The following is a 16481-nucleotide window of genomic DNA, read 5'->3' on the forward strand; positions in this document are numbered from 1 at the left end:
CTCAGAGGCATCCCTCTTGAGTACTTTATACCGAGGTGCACTCCCCAAGATCAGAAACCAACTCGATACAGCTTCAAATGGGAATTTTCTTGGAAAAGAGATCACTGCGGCAATGGAACTAGTTGAGAACCTAGCCATGTCCAATGACACGTATGGAGAGGACTTTGATAGAGCAAACCGTACAGAGGGATCTAGTGATGAACAGCGCATGAAAAAGGATATAAGAGAGCTTCAGAGTAAGCCTGACAAGGTTTTGATGGCGACTCAAAAGCCAATACACTTTGTAGGCGAGTTTGATGAGCAAGGGCCAAGTTTGACAATGTTAATGAAGATGGTCTAACACAAGAGGAGCTGAATTACATCGGGAATCAGCAGAGGTATCAGCGGTTTAACAACTACAACAGTAACCCAAACCTCTCATACAGAAACCCGAATGTAGCTAACCCTCAAGACCAAGTGTACCCTGCTCAACAACAACAACAAAGCTATGCTCAAAAGGCTCCTTTTCAGAATACCTTCCAGCCCAAGCAACAGTTCAGTGGGCAACAGCACGACTACACTCAGCAGAATCAAGCGGCTCAGAGTAACAACTTCAACAACCAACCGCAGCAACACAAGTTTCCACCAGGGTTCCATCCGCAGCCGATGGGTAATCAACAACAGATTCAGGGAACGGGTCAGAATCAAATGGGGAACGACGTCTGTGGGATACTACAGCAACTGTTACAGGGCCAGCAAAGGGTTGAGAGCCAGCACGCGACAATGCAGCAAGATATCAGAGAGCTTAAGCAGAATCAAGCTTCTACATCATCAAGAGGCCCGGCTTTACCAGGTAAACCGGAGCCGAACCCTAAAGAGTATGTGAACGCCATCACATTGAGGAGTGGTAAGGAATTACAAACTCCAACGCCTGAGACAAAGCTCATTGAGGCCAATGAGCAACTAGAGGGGGAGGCAGCCTCGGATGATGCGCATAAAGAAGAGGTCTTAGAGAAGGAACCGATCAAGGACAACGGAAAAGAGGTGGAAAAGACAACCGAGCTTGAAAAGCCCTATGTTCCACCACCACCTTATCAACCCAAGATACCGTTCCCAGGGCGTTTCAAAAAGAAAATCCTAGACAAGGCCAAGGCGGTCTTTGAGAAACACTTGGAGAACACGCAACTCACCTTACCCATTATAGATGCTTTCTTAGCTATACCCCAGCTTGGGAAGTTTCTAAAGGACGCGATCCTCAACAAGACAAAGGAGCTCCAGGGTATGGTGATACTGAGCCATGAGTGCAGTGCCATAATACAAAGAAGATCAATACCAAGGAAGCTATCCGATCCGGGCAGCTTCACTTTGCCGTGTGCTTTAGGTCACCTGAAGTTCTCAAACTGTTTATGTGACCTTGGAGCTTCTGTGAGCTTAATGCCTTACACGGTGGCCAAGAGATTGGGATACAAAAGCTACAAGCCAGCCAAGATCTCTCTTGTATTAGCTGATAGATCGGTTAGATTACCGGTGGGGTTGCTTGAGGATCTACCTTTGAGGATCGGTGAGATAGAAATCCCCACGGACTTCATAGTTCTTGAGATGGACGAGGAACCATTAGACCCTATCATCTTGGGCCGACCATTCTTAGCAACCGCAGGAGCCATACTAGATGTCAGAGGAGGAATGATTGAACTACACATCGGTTCCGAGACTATGAAGTTCAACGTGAAGGAAATGATGAAGAAACCGACCATTGGAGGTCAGGCTTTCTATGTGGAGGTAATGGAGGAGCTGGCTGATGAGCTCCCTGAAGAGTTGAACGCAGAGGATCCGTTACAAGTGGTCTTAACGCGGGAACAAAGCGAGCACGGGTACTAGAACGAGGAAAGCGAGGTGTACAAGCGTCTTTTGGACAAACCGAGGGAACTTGGAGCTGAGGCGAGGTTTTTGGAGCTCCACACGAGCAGCCTCGACATTCTAGAAAGCGAGGAGTCAAAGGGAAAAGAAGAGACACCTCGGGATATCATGGCCGTGACAACTCATACCGAGGCCGATGGTAAACCATGCGAGAATGAAGCAAAGGCCGAGGAAGCTGTTCCGGGCCAATGCAGCTTTGATGCCGATTGGAATGAGGCAGACGCACCCCCTGTTGAGCTTAAGCCTCTACCAACAGGGCTCAGGTATGCGTTCTTGGGTCTAAACTCTACTTTTCCTGTGATCATAAACGATAACTTGCTTGAGCATGAGGAACGTGCATTACTTAGTGAAATAAGGAAATTCAGGAGAGCCATAGGGTATTCCTTGGCTGATATTAGAGGGATCTCTCCTGATATATGCACCCATAGGATCCACCTGGAGGACCAAGCCATGTCCTCTATTGAGCACCAACGTCGACTTAACCCGAACCTCAAAGAGGTGGTTAAGAAGGAAATACTAAAGCTCCTTGAGGCAGGGATAATATATCCAATCTTTGACTCTCGGTGGGTATCTCCTGTACACGTTGTGCCCAAGAAAGGTGGGATCACGGTGGTGAAAAACGATAAGGATGAACTCATAGCCCAAAGAACTATAACCGGCCATCGCATGTGCATTGACTATAGGAAATTGAATTCTGCATCAAGAAAAGATCATTTTCCTTTACTATTCATTGATCAAGTGCTTGAACGGTTAGCTAATCATCCTTATTTTTGTTTTCTCGATGGATACTCGGGGTTCTTTCAAATACCTATAGACCCCCGAGATCAAGAGAAAACGACATTCACCTGCCCTTATGGCACTTATGCTTATAGAAGAATGCCATTCGGTTTGTGTAATGCACCGGCCACTTTTCAAAGATGTATGATGCACATTTTCTCTGATCTAATTGAAGAGAAAGTTGAGGTGTTTATGGATGACTTCTCCGTATACGGCTCCTCTTTCTCCGAATGTCTTGCTAATCTTTCTCAGGTTCTCAAGCGGTGTGAGGAGCATAGGCTTGTATTAACCTGGGAAAAGTGTCATTTCATGGTCCAAGAAGGCATTGTCTTGGGACACAAGGTATCAGAGAAAGGCATCGAGGTGGATAAGGCCAAGATCGAGGTGATGGTGAACTTACAAGCCTCGAATTCTGTGAAAGGAATAAGAAGCTTCCTTGGCCACGCTAGGTTCTATAGACGGTTCATCAAGGATTTCTCCAAGATAGCCAGGCCTTTGACCAGGTTATTGTGCAAAGAAGTGGATTTCAACTTTGATGAAGAATGTGAGGAAGCGTTCAAGAGAATCAAGGAGGCTTTGATCAGTGCACCGATTGTACAAGCCCCTGATTGGTCTTTACCATTTGAAGTGATGACCGATCCATCTGATTATGCTGTAGGAGCTGTCTTGGGACAGAAGAAAGATAAGAAGCTCCATGTGATCTACTATGCCAGCCGCACTTTGGACTCGGCTCAAGAAAAGTATGCCACCACCGAGAAGGAAATGCTTGCCATTGTGTTTGCATTTGACAAATTCAGGAGTTATCTAGTGGGATCAAAGGTCACGGTTTACACAGATCACGCGGCCTTGAGGTACCTGATGTCTAAGAAGGACGCTAAGCCGAGGCTTTTGAGATGGGTCTTTTTGCTCCAAGAATTTGACATGGAGATACTTGATAAGAAGGGCATTGAAAACGGAGCCGCAGATCACCTCTCAAGGCTGAGGATTGAAGAACAGGTCCCTATAGATGATGCTTTACCCGAGGAACATCTCATGTTAGTCCGGTCTTACTTAGAGGTGGAGGAAGCCAATACGATCAAGGAAAGAAGCCTTCCATGGTTCGCGGATCTTGTGAACTACTTGTCTTGCGGATTAGAGCCACCAGATCTTGATACTTATCAGAGGAAGAAGTTCTTTAGAGATGTGATGAGGTATCATTGGGATGAGCCGTATCTTTACGTGCTTAACTAGGACCATCTCTATAGGCGATGCTGGGCCGAAGAAGAGATCCATCCAGTGCTACAAGAATGCCACGGCTCATCGTATGGTGGTCATTTAGGTGCGTTCAAGACAGTTGCCAAGGTTGTACAGAGCGGTTTCTGGTGGCCGACCATGTTCAAAGACGCCCAGGAAGTGGTCTCGAGGTGTGAAGCTTGTCAAAGGCACGGAAACATATCCAAAAGGAATGAAATGCCCCAAAACCCAATCTTTGAAGTAGAAGTCTTCGACTGTTGGGGCATTGACTTCATGGGTCCCTTTGTAAGCATATATGGGAATCAATATATCCTTGTAGCAGTGGATTATGTGAGTAAATGGGTTGAAGCGGTTGCATCTCCGACCAACGATTCAAAAGTGGTGGTAAAACTCTTCAAGAGTATCATCTTCCCACGGTTTGGAGTACCAAGAGTAGTCATCAGTGATGGGGGAAGCCATTTCATCAACAAGACTCTTGAGAGTCTTTTGAAGAAGCACGGAGTAAAGCACAAGGTGGCCACCCCTTATCATCCGCAAACCAGCGACCAAGTGGAAGTTTCCAACCGTCAGATAAAGGCCATTTTGGAAAGGACCGTGAACTCATCCAGGAAGGATTGGAGCAAGAAACTTGACGATGCTCTGTGGGCTTACAGAACCGCCTACAAAACCCCCATTGGAACCTCACCGTTTAACTTGCTTTATGGGAAGAGCTGTCATCTACCGGTTGAGTTGGAATACAAACCCTTGTGGGCAGTGAAACTTCTGAACATTGACATCAAGACCGCACAAGAAAAGAGGGTTTTACACCTTCATGAGCTTGAGGAGATCCGGTTAGATGCTTTCGAGAGCTCTAAGATCTACAAAGAAAGAACCAAGGCGCTCCATGACAAGAAGATAAACAAGAGAGAGTTCAAAGAAGGGGACCAAGTTCTGTTGTTTAACTCAAGACTCAAGCTGTTCCCTGGGAAGCTGAGGTCTAGGTGGTCCAGTCCGTTCACGATTCTTGAAGTAAGACCCTATGGAGCCGTGGTTTTGAAAGGAAAAGATGGACAAGGCTTTGTGGTAAACGGCCAGAGGGTAAAGCATTACTTGGCATCAGAAATAAGGGAGGGAGCTACCTCAGCTCCTCTACTTGAACCGGAATCAGCCTGAAAAGGTATGAAAAGTCAAACTTAGCGACGTTAAACAAAGTGCTCTTGGGAGACATCCCAAGCTTATCCATGTACATATTTCGTTTTTCATCTTCTTTTTCTTTTTATTTGAAGCTTTTTGAAGGGTTTGTTAAGTGTTTCAGGAGTTAGACAGTGAACCTTGAGGGTGAAAGTGAGAGAAAGCTTGAAAAAGACACGGCCTAATGAATTAAGTCAAAGAGCATACATAGCCTCGGTATCGACCCTCGGTATATTCATACCATGGTCATCTTTTACCGAGTGAAAGCTTGAGAACCTCAGCTAGATTCCTCGACTTAATTTCATCATGGTCGTGTCTGAGAAGTGCTATGGTAAAATAACTAAGTGTGGGGGAGGCTCACGGTATAAACACCTCGGTATAAGTATACCGAGGGGCGATGTTCACTTAAAACGGTCAAAAACCTTGACCCGAGGCCGCGACCAGTTTACACCAAGGCCAGCCTGTTTAAACCCCCAAGCCTCACGTGTTCTTTGCTACAAACAAGTGACCTCGGCATGATGCCCTCGTGGTGGAGCGTGCCGAGGCACTCGGTTTCAAGAAATGATCAAAAGCAAGAACACATGAAACACTTAGAACGAAGAAGAGGCTTTGCGAGGTCCAAAGAAAAGACGTGAAAGCTATGGGGATTTACTCGTTGGCATGGGCTCAGACAACTCGGCTTGGTACCCTCGGGGTGGAACAAGTCGAGGCAGCTCAGAGTAACACGAGAAAATTTGGCTTGGTCCGTACAGCCCACGTCATCCCCATACCGCGTCCATTTGAAGGGTTGCGCGGCATTTTGAATTTGAACACTCGGTCAAAGTAGTTTTTGGCGCGGTCAACGGCTGGAGCTGGAACAGAAGGGGGGACCATTCCCACAACAGTCCAAATGCCAGCTGGAAAGCGCGCTCCAGCCCATACCGACCTCCATACTTGGCCAAAACGCAGAGTTTGCCCTCTAGACTCTTTTCTCTGCATTTCACAAACACAACTCACTCATTTCTCGTTCATTTTGCGTGATTCCAAGCGTTCTAGACTCGTTAGGTTGTTTTCTACTCTGTGTAAGCATCTCGTTCAGCTTAAATCTTGCATTCCCAAAGGTATTTGCATCTTAAAGAACTCATCTTTTCCTTCATTCTTTGCGAGCTTAAATGTTTGTAAAATGTGGAATCGATTCTTTGTAAATTCCACCAGGGTAGACAACACATGAAAAACCGGTCTTTGCATTTAAAATCACTTATTCTTGAGTTTTTAAAATTCTTGAGAAAATGCGCTTGGAATTAGTCTTAATGATGATTTGTGTGTTTGAGCTGAAATGTCTAGATAACTTGTCTCTAATCGGTTGTTCTGGCTTGTTCTTACTTTCCTTGATGTTTGAAAAAGCTATGAATATCAGTTCTGCTAGAGAAAAAGTTTTGTACTTGCCAATCTTGAGATACATGTGCTTAACGATATACTTGGCTCTGACGGTTTCTTTGAGAATCTCCCTTGCAGATGACCGGAGACCGAACCGTTCCTACCCACGAGACAAACAGAAGTGTGGGCTAGAAGAGAGTTTTGAAGGGTAAAGCCGTTGTCGTGCCACGTAGTGGAGAGACCAGCAAGAAACCCTCGATGCGACCCGATGACGAGCCAACCCCCAAACGAGCAAGAAATACTGAGCTCACTCTGGCACCAGCTCTCGAGTCACTGAGGAACGGGAAGAAGGCAGCTGTGGGATCTGATGACGACGAGCCCGGAACCTTAGTCCCTTATGTAGACAACGGTGACAAAAAGTCCAAGAAAGAACCAAAGGCCGAGCCCGAGGATGAGCACTTCCCAACCACTGAGGAATACTTGGACCACTTTAACTCAATCAGAGTGGCTCAAGGTCGACTCCCTGACTTGGAGTTGCTGAAGAAACTCGAGATACTTGATGACGTGACCCTCATTTTTGAGAATATGGGCTTGGCAAAGTTCTTTGAGATGAGCGATGTTGCCTATGAAGGGATTACACAGCAGTTTCTTGCAACCTTGGAGGTCATAATCTATCCCAAGAGAGTTCCAAGGCGCTTACATGGCAAAGGATTCGGCCACATTGAGTTTGAAATGGATAGCGTGCACTACAAGGTCAGTTTCAAGGAGCTTGATGAAATCTTTGGGTTTGAAAGGAATGGAAGCTCGCTTGACAAGTTTGTGTACCCTCGTGATGAGTTGGCCGCCTTGTGGGAAACGATATCTTTTGGACCCTACCTCGGAGGCAAGAGCAAGACAAGCTGCATAAGGAACCCTGCAATCAGATACACAAACCGCGTCCTAGCATCAACATTCTTCTCGACCTTTAACCCTGGTGTTATTCACACGGTCGAGCTTGAACTATTGGGACTCGGACTGAAGCCGTTCATCACTCAAATGAAGAACAAGAAAGAGTTCCAAGGGCCGCTGCAGGTACCATCATTGGGTGCATTCTTTGCCATTCAAATGCTCACTTATCGGCACAATGTATGGTGCGACCGCAAGAAGCGAGGAGCAAGAAGACTTCAGAACGGTTGGATAGTCACCAAGATCCTGAGGGCTCAAGGGTTTATATTCCCTGATTCACCAAAGAAGCCGAATCTCATTGATGAGTTATACCTATGCAAAAGTGGTTTCTTCGGAGGCAAGTCAGGGGACAAATGGGTTTACAACTTCACCTTACTGCATAGAGACGGCACGCAGGTTCTACTGCCTAACCGAAGCCTCACCATGCTCGACAAGCAGTGTAACGTCTCATTCTACGTTCTCAAAGACCAGTTGTAGAACCCAGCTCTCGACCCACCAACACGCAAATGCACCAAGGCAGCACCCAGCAAACCCGAGAACACTAATGGCCCGGAAGATTGTGATAACGAGGAGCAGAGACACTATGAGAGAAGGATCGGAGCAGGCCGCTATCACTTTGATCGGCAAGTGTGGGGTGAGCCTGTGTTATCTAAGTGTGGGGGAGGAGCTTTGTGTTTTCTGATCTTGTTTTCTTTGTTCTTATTTGACTTTTGCATTCTTGAGTCTCATTTAGCTTAATACATGTGATAAATTACATCATTCTAGTTGCATCTCGCATTTTAAGATCGAGTCTAGTTGCATCATGTAGGATTGCATCAGTGCAAGGAGCAATGATAGATTTTTTTACAAGAGAGTAAATCACTTGAGAACTTGAACTAAATATGCTTGTGAAACTCATTCTGTGCTTGTAAAGCTTGAAACGATTTGAATCTGAGAAGCAAGTCTGAATTACACTCAACTCTAGCTAAGTGATAACCCTGAACTTGAAATGAAAATATCCTTTGATGCATTGCTTTAATAGGCTTGTGGATACCGATATACATACTTGAGCTAGAATCGTTGTTTTTACCACCCTCCTTCCTTAGCTCAAGTAGCTGAATCCGCATCATGGATCAGTTCCCTCACCTTGAACCCATCTTTCTTTCGAGCCAATGTTTGTGTGAGAATTGTCAGGCCACCTTGGACTGAACTTAGCAGAAAGTGTTAGGTTTAGAGCGACAAGGGTTTGGCTCATTGAGTGGTATGTTCCGACATCAAGGAACCAAGAGTATTGGTGAGAAATAAGTGTGGGGGAAAAGACTTGTTGGTAAGTGGAAAAAGGTGAGCTGAGTGGAAAAGTGAGAGTGGAAATAGCTAGGGGAATGAATGAAAATGAATTAATTCTTGGATGTGAAAAGATAAGCTCTGAAATGAAAAGAAGCCAAAGGCTCAAGTGTTCTGAAATGAAAATGAAAGAGGCTATACGTTATGAAAGAAAAGAGCTGTGTGAATAAGTGAAAACCAAGGCTTGAAAATAAAAGAAAAAGGCGAGTCCCCTAGTGAAAACAAAACGATAGTGAAGAGTGAGGATTCTGAGAGGGTGAGCAATTGAGAAACGCTTTGAGTGGAGTGTGGGGTGTGATGAGTCTTGCCCTTGTATGCATCGGTTGCTTTTTACCTTTAGCATTCTGCCAAAGTTCGGTCGTTCATAGAGAGATCCTTGTTGCATTGCACCCGCTTGAATATTGATGAGATCATCTTTATCTCATGACCTTACCCTAGCCAAGCCAGCCTATTTGAACATTGCATCATTTGATTCACCGGTTACGAACTTAATGAATGTGAAAGAGTTGAATGTGATAACGACTTGTGGAGATTCCGTGTTTTAGTTGGAAAATATCCGAGTATAGCTTTGCATTGCATATTTGAGCATGAATCCGAGTTCTCTTGTGGTCACTTCTCTCCAAAAAGGAAATATGAGCTCCATCTGCATTACAACCTCTCTCTCTCTCATTTGTTCTTTTTGCTTGAGGACAAGCAAAGGACAAGTGTGGGGGAGTTGATATGTCTATATTTTACATCATTTAGATTGCATTGTAGAGTCCTCATCATGTGTTTTCTCATGTAAATTGAGTCTTTAGGCGTTAAAATAGGACTTAGGGCTTGCATTAGGTCCCAAAGAGTTTTGCATGTTTTGAAGTCTTTATCAGGAGCTTTGGAGACCAATTGGAGCCTAAGAAGAGGAACAGAAAAGAAAACGGTGAAGAAAATGGTCAAAAATGGTGAAAACCACTTGGAGGAATTTCTCGGCCAAATCTCGTACCGGCTAGTCGGAAACCTCGGCCAAAATGTTTACCGGACGCTCATTACCGGCCAAAAACCTTACCGATCGGCCAGAATCGAGTATCGAGTGCAAAAATACCACGGGACAAGTTTTTGACCGAGGCAAGAATTTTTATGACCAAAAAGCTTACCGCGGTACACAGCCCTCGGCCATTTTTGTTACCGCGGGAAGGTTTTTACGACCAAAAGTTGTCCTTGCCCGCACAATTCGGGGATCAGCAATCCGGGGAACTTTCCGGTCCGAATCAGTAGGCGGGGTCTTCACCAAATTTGGAGATAATCAAGCAAAGATTCCAGAACAGTTGGAATCATCCAATTCGGACCAGTGGAGAGAAAGATATGGCTTCCGGAGCATTCACCAGCATTGCGCGTACCCGAGAACTGAACGGCGAACTTCAAACATCATGGCGGACGGAGCCCCTCCAGACCGAACCAGCTTACCCGGTCTTCACCAAAGTTCGAGATCCATGGAAGATCTTCTCAGAGCATTTGGAATTGCTCAATTCGGAGCAAAGGTTTGGAAGATAGGGTCTCCGGAGTTCACATCGGTCTAAAAGTCTATTTTCCGGTGATTTCAATGCGGCGCAAAGATGTTAAATCCAGGAAGCCTTCCACTCCCCAAGCTCCGATGGTTTCTTCACCAAAGGTTGAGCATATTGAGTCATCTTGACCGTGGAACAGGTCCCAGAGCAATTGGAGTCGTGTGCTGAAAGTTACTGCTTCCGGAAGGTGACATGGTCGATACAAGCCTAAAAGAGTTGCGATACGCGCTAAGTATTTTCACAAGCCTCCGTATCTTTACCTTGGCGTCACTCAAGTCGAGGCTCATATCTTGGAAGTATTCTGAACAAGACCTCGTGCCAAAGCCTTGGCATGGTTAGATCGGGGTATGCATACGTAAGAACTGAAGCTGGAAACAACTAAGTGTTGAAAGTACACCTCGGTGTAATGACCTCGGCGTGCATGCCGGACTGTGTTCTCCCAAGCACCTCGACATCATGACCCCTCGACATTTTATCCCGAGGTCCCTTGTCACGAACCCAGAATCAAGAACAGAATGGCTCAAGAACATACACGTGAGGATAGATCAAAGACTAGGGTTCATGCATGTTCTTGACGTGTTCTTCACGAGATCTTCATCTGGATCCTGACTCACGTGCACGCCTCGGCATGAAGACCTCCGCTTCACTCTCCGACACACCGTGGCACTCACCCATCAACCCAAGAAGGCGGTTCAGTACCCGGTTTGTTCCGGGCTGACCCGCGACACTTTCCCTTTGCTATAAATACATTTTGAGACAAAACCTAGTTATCTTATCTCTTATCTGTTTTTAGCTCTAAGAACTTTTCTCTTGTGTGAAACTTGATTAATCTAATCCGATATCTCGTTTTTGCATCAGAATCTTGTTCTTTCTTTATTTCTTTTCTCATCCAACTTCAAACTCCTTATCATGACTAGCTACACGTCTTGCAAAGGACTTAGTGAGCTCGTTATGATCAGTGAGTAGTCGTTTAAGCGGCTTTAGATAGGTAGATTAGGGTGCTTTCAAGGTGGATTAATGGGTTTAGGTGTCTAGTCTTGCATGTTTCATTCCTTAACCGACGAGATCTCTAAGCTGGATCCAAGCACATCACTTGAGGTTCAGATCTGAGACATATCTCGCATCAGAAGTGTTTGTAGAAATGTCTGAACCACTCGGTTAAGGGTTTAAGAGTCTTTCATCGTGAGAGTGATAGTTTGTTCTCTTAAATGACGTTTTTGACCCGATTCTTATTGCTGACTGATTCGTGCTTCTCAAAAGGGATTTTGGTATGAAAGAGGATCAGTTTAGACATTTAATACTTTCATGAGAAGATTAACGTGCCTTGAGTTCAAAGTCAAATGAAATCGCTTGATAAAATGATTCATTAGCCCCTTAGTCTTACTTGGAAGCACCCGAGTCAAATATCCTGTCTAAAGCTTCTGCCTTTATCATTCATTACCATCATCTGAATCACCTGTTTGTTATTTGCATCTTGATTAGTTTAAATCTCTGCTTTTATTTAACTTTATTGCTCATTTGCCTGTGAATCATCGTCACCAAACTTTTATCATCTTGTCTTGACTTAAGTGAACAAATGACATAGGCTAGTGTCTCGTTTACAAGCTTGGTTTGACACCCCTAATACTACTTTGACAAGGCGATTGATAACCCTTCTAAGAGCCTGAAAACTCTTAGTTATCAAAAACCCAGCTTCTTTGCTATGGAGAATGGCATCAAGCTGACTGATGCTCCTAGATCACAAAGACATCCAGAGAATAGAAGAGGTCCAATGGCACAAGGGAGTGTGAAACTCCCTGGATCAGTCAACTTTCTTGGAATGGACTTCTTCTGAATGATAGCACTGCATTCATGACTTAGTACCACCATGCCTTGAAGCTCTTTAGTCATGTTCAGAATGCCATCTTTTAAGAACTTGCCCATCTTTGGCATCATTAGGAATGCATCAATGAGAGGCATTGTGAGTGGTGTCTCCTTGAGTGCCTTCTCAAATACAACTCTTGCCTTGTCCACAAGCTGCTTCTTAAACATCCCTGGAAATGGGAGTTTGGGTTGGTATGGAGGTGGTGGCACATATGTCTTCTCTGGTGCAGGTTCCTTTGCTACCTCTTTACCCTTTTCTGTCCTTGATTTCTCAGCAACTGGATCATCTTTTAAGGCTGCCTCCCCCTCAGTTTGATCATTGTCCTCAATGATCACATTGTTGTTCTCAATACCAGGTAACTCCTTTCCACTCCTCAGTGTAATGGCCTTAGCATATTCTTTGGGGTTGGGTTCTGGTTTTCCAGGTAGGTGACCTTGGTTCCTTGAGCTTGATGCCTAGTTTTGCTTCAGTTCCTTGATTTCTTGTTGCATGGCTGCATTCTGGCTTGCAAAGATCTGTTGACCCTGAAGTAGTTGTTGCAGAATACCAACCATATCTGAACCCATCTGTGGCTGCTGTTGAACCGTTGGTGGCTGAAACTGTTGTTGAACCGGTGCTTGCTGTTGGAACTGTGGTTGACCAAACCCAGGTGGTGCCTTATGCTGCTGTGAACTGCAACTAGGACCTTGAAATGGTTGCTGTTGCTGACCAAAACCTTGATTCTGAGCAAACTGATTTTTGGGTTGAAAAGACCCTTGAAAATTGTTCTTGGGAACAAAGTTCTGTGGAGCTTGAGAATTGGGATAGACATGATCTTGTGGTTTAGCTACATTGGTGTTCCTGTAAGAAAGGTTTGGATTGGCATTACCATACTGATATCTCTGGAACCTCTGATTCCCAATGTAGTTAAGCTCCTCTTGGGTAAGACCTTCTTCACTTATGTTCTCAAAGATTTGAGAAGGTTCCTCATATTCTCCAACAAAATGCATTGGCTTCTGAGTGGTGAATTTCAGCTTGTCCAATTCACTTCTCAACTCCTTAACTTCCCTAGTGAGCCTCTGTTCTGAGCTTGAACCTTCAGATCTATTTGATCTGTCATAGTCTTCACCATAAGTATCATTGCTCAATGCTAAGTTCTCCACTAGCTCTAAAGCAGCATGTATCTCCTTTCTCAGAAAGTTCCCATTGGAAGCAGTATCCAGCTGGTTTCTTATCTTGGGAAGAGCTCCTCTATATAGTGTGCTGAGAAGTGAAGCCTCACTAAACCCATGGTGTGGGAATTGGTTTGTGTAGCTCCTGAATCTCTCATATGCTTCACCAAAACTCTCATTGCTGTGCTGAGTAAAGCTAGAGATTTGGTTCTTCAGTTTGGCAGTTCTTGAGGTGGAGAAGAACTTAGATAGGAAAGCTTGCTTGCATTGCTCCCAGGTTTGAATGGAGTCTCTTGGAAGATTCTTTTCCCATTGGTGTTCTTTGTCACCAAGACTGAATGGAAATAGTCTTAGCTTGAAACTGTCTTCTGAAACTCCATTAATCTTGGTCAGGTCACACACCTTATCAAATTGATCCAAGTGTTCCAAGGGATCTTCCATTGCTAATCCATGGAACTTTGAGTTCTGGACCATATTCAACAAGGATGCCTTCACTTCAAAGTTGTTGTTTTGCACAGGTGGTGCCTGAATTCCAGCTCCATATTGATGAGCATTTGCCCTGTCATTCTCTCCAACATAGACTTGTGGCTGCTCATATCTCCTTTGCTGGTGTTGGAAGGGCTGATGTTGGTGGTGCCCCTGTTGTCTTTGCTGTACATTGGCCTGATGCCTCTGTTGATGAGCTGGAGCTTGTCCCTGGTGGACATAAGCTTGTTGGTGATGCACCTGTTCCTGATGAACATTACCCTGATTTAACCCTTGACCAACTCCATTACCAGCTCCATTACCCTGAGCCTGTTGCTCCTGAACCGGTTGTTCTATGTCCACCACGTGCTCTCTTTTGTTCTTCCATATCAGCCTGATAAATCTGTCTTCCACGTCTGTCCCTTCTCCTCCTTGGTACAAAAAGATTGATGTTGTCGTTGAGAGGGAAAGGTGGACCACAAACAGAACTTGAAAGTAATCAGTAAAAACAAGAAAATAAGCACTTGATCTCAAGAACAGATCAGAGCTTAATGCTAAACAAACCACAATTTGGCAACGGCGCCAATTGATAACTAAGAGTTTTCAAGGCTCTTTGTAGAGGTTATCAATCCCCTGTCTTGTAGTACAAGAGGTTTATCAATCCATATGTGGTGTTAGACACTAAACTATGTGATCAGATTCTTAATTCAACCAAACAAGAGTGGTTTTGATTAACTAATGACAACTACAAACTTAAAAACAGATTAAAGACTAAAGAAGAACTAAGCAAATGACAAGTGATGAGAATGTATGTATGATGATGAGAAAGGTCTTAGACATGATAGTGGATTAGGGTGCCTTCAGTGATAAACTAATGAGCTAATGAACCATATGATCAAGCAAACCATTCAACTTAAACATCATTAATTAAGTTAATCCTCTCATGAAGGTATCAACTTCTATGCCAAAACAGTTTCTAACCTAATCATCATTAGTGAAACATGAATTAACAAGCATTAAGAATAAGTTTAATCTGTCATTTAAGCATATAAACAATCATTCCCATGATGAATAACACTTAAACCTCTAACAACCTTGGTTCAGGCATTTCAGCAAACACTTTTAGTGCATGAAATGCCCAGAATCTAGACCACATATGATTTGTATGGATCTAGCATTAAGAACAGGTTGTAGAGAATGGAATATGCGAGATCTAACCCCTAAGCTCACTAATCTACCACTTAAGCACCCTAATCTACATATCTAAGACCTTAATATGGAGATTACTCACTAATCATGATCAACACACTAGATCCTTTGCAAGATGTGTTGTTAATCATGATTAGAAGTGTGATTTGATGATAAGAAATGATAGAATAAGATGAAAAACACTCTTCAAATCGATATTAAACTCAAAAGCAAGGTATAACAAGGGGTTTTTCACCAAAAAGGAAAAGAGACTAAAAATGGGATAAAAGTTCTCTCCAAATTATGTCTAAAAACCATTTATAGGAGCCTTAAACGAACCGGGTCAGCCCAGAACAAACCGGGTACTGACCCGGCCTTGGTGGGTAAAAGATGAGTTTGCCACGGTCCAGCATGTTCTTGGTCAGGCTGTGGCAAGTGACCGTGTCAAAGTCTTGTTCGCGTGTTCTTGGATGAATCTTGGTGCCACGGTCTAGCAAGTCTTGGTTCAATACCCATGGCAAGTGGTCGTGTCAAACGCCGAAAGTTTGTGCAAGGTTGCCACGGCCACGTCCTAGACCGTGGCATCAGACCGTGTCAATCGCCGAAAGTGTGTAAAAAGTTGCCACGGTCTAGCATTGATGTCGTGTCAAGAGCCGAATGTTTGCACAAAGTTGCCACGGTCAAGTCCTAGACCGTGGCATTGAAACCGTGTCAAGTGCCGAATGCTTGTAAAATCCTTCCCGGTCAAATGTTACTTTGCCACGGTCAAGTGTAGACCGCGGCATGAAGATCGTGTCAAACTCCAAAGGATTGCAATTAAGTGCCACGGCCAAGTCTGGACCGTGGCATTCCATCGTGGCATCTTTCACTTAGCTCGCATCATTCAGGGCTGCTTATACCACTTCGCATTCCGGAAGGCTTAACTTCCAGGATATTGGTCCGAATTGTGTGATTCCGGTTGCAGAGGACAGAAGACTTTGGTGAAGGAAGCTTCGGTGCTTGGGAAGTGGAAGGCTTCCTGGAGGGCTCATCTTCGCAGTGCATTTACACGATCAGAGAGAGGCGTCTAGACATGTGTCCATTCCGGAAATGTTATCTTCCTGGTAATAGCTCCGAATTGAATGATCTGGACGTTCTGGAAAGAGAACTCAAATATCTATGATTCTCATGAAGGCCCTGGAAACTGAATCGGCCTGGAAGTCCGCCGTCCTTCACATTCTTCAGAGCTCATCGGGTCGGTCCAAAATGACAGCGAGACAGGAGTTTCTTCCGACGAGCTTAACTTTCTGCTCACGCGTCCGAATTCCATGATTCCACTTGCTCTGGAACCGTGATCCAATCTTCTCTAACTTTGATGAAGCACCCGACAGCTGAATCTGACCGGAAGGTTCCCCGGACAGGCGATTTCGGAAATGTGTCTGCACCCGGAGATTTTGGCCGAGGAATCATTAACCGGTACGCATTTTGGCCGATAAAATCCACCTGCGGTACGTGAAAATGGCCGAGAAAAACCTTCCTGGTGCGCGAGAATGGCCGAGAACCTCCCAAAACCCAATTTCACCATTTTTTAAG

General features: G+C 44.6%; 1 non-coding gene across 1 annotated transcript; it reads left to right on the plus strand.

The window, feature by feature from the left end:
* The first annotated feature begins 13368 nt into the window (after nucleotides 1–13368).
* On the plus strand, nucleotides 13369–13475 carry LOC112083641. The gene has a single exon (XR_002897777.1). It is a non-coding gene; the product is annotated as a small nucleolar RNA R71 (small nucleolar RNA).
* Nucleotides 13476–16481: the final 3006 nt, after the last annotated feature.

This window comes from Eutrema salsugineum, unplaced genomic scaffold, assembly GCF_000478725.1.
Source record: "Eutrema salsugineum unplaced genomic scaffold, Eutsalg1_0 scaffold_6, whole genome shotgun sequence".
NCBI lineage: Eukaryota > Viridiplantae > Streptophyta > Magnoliopsida > Brassicales > Brassicaceae > Eutrema > Eutrema salsugineum.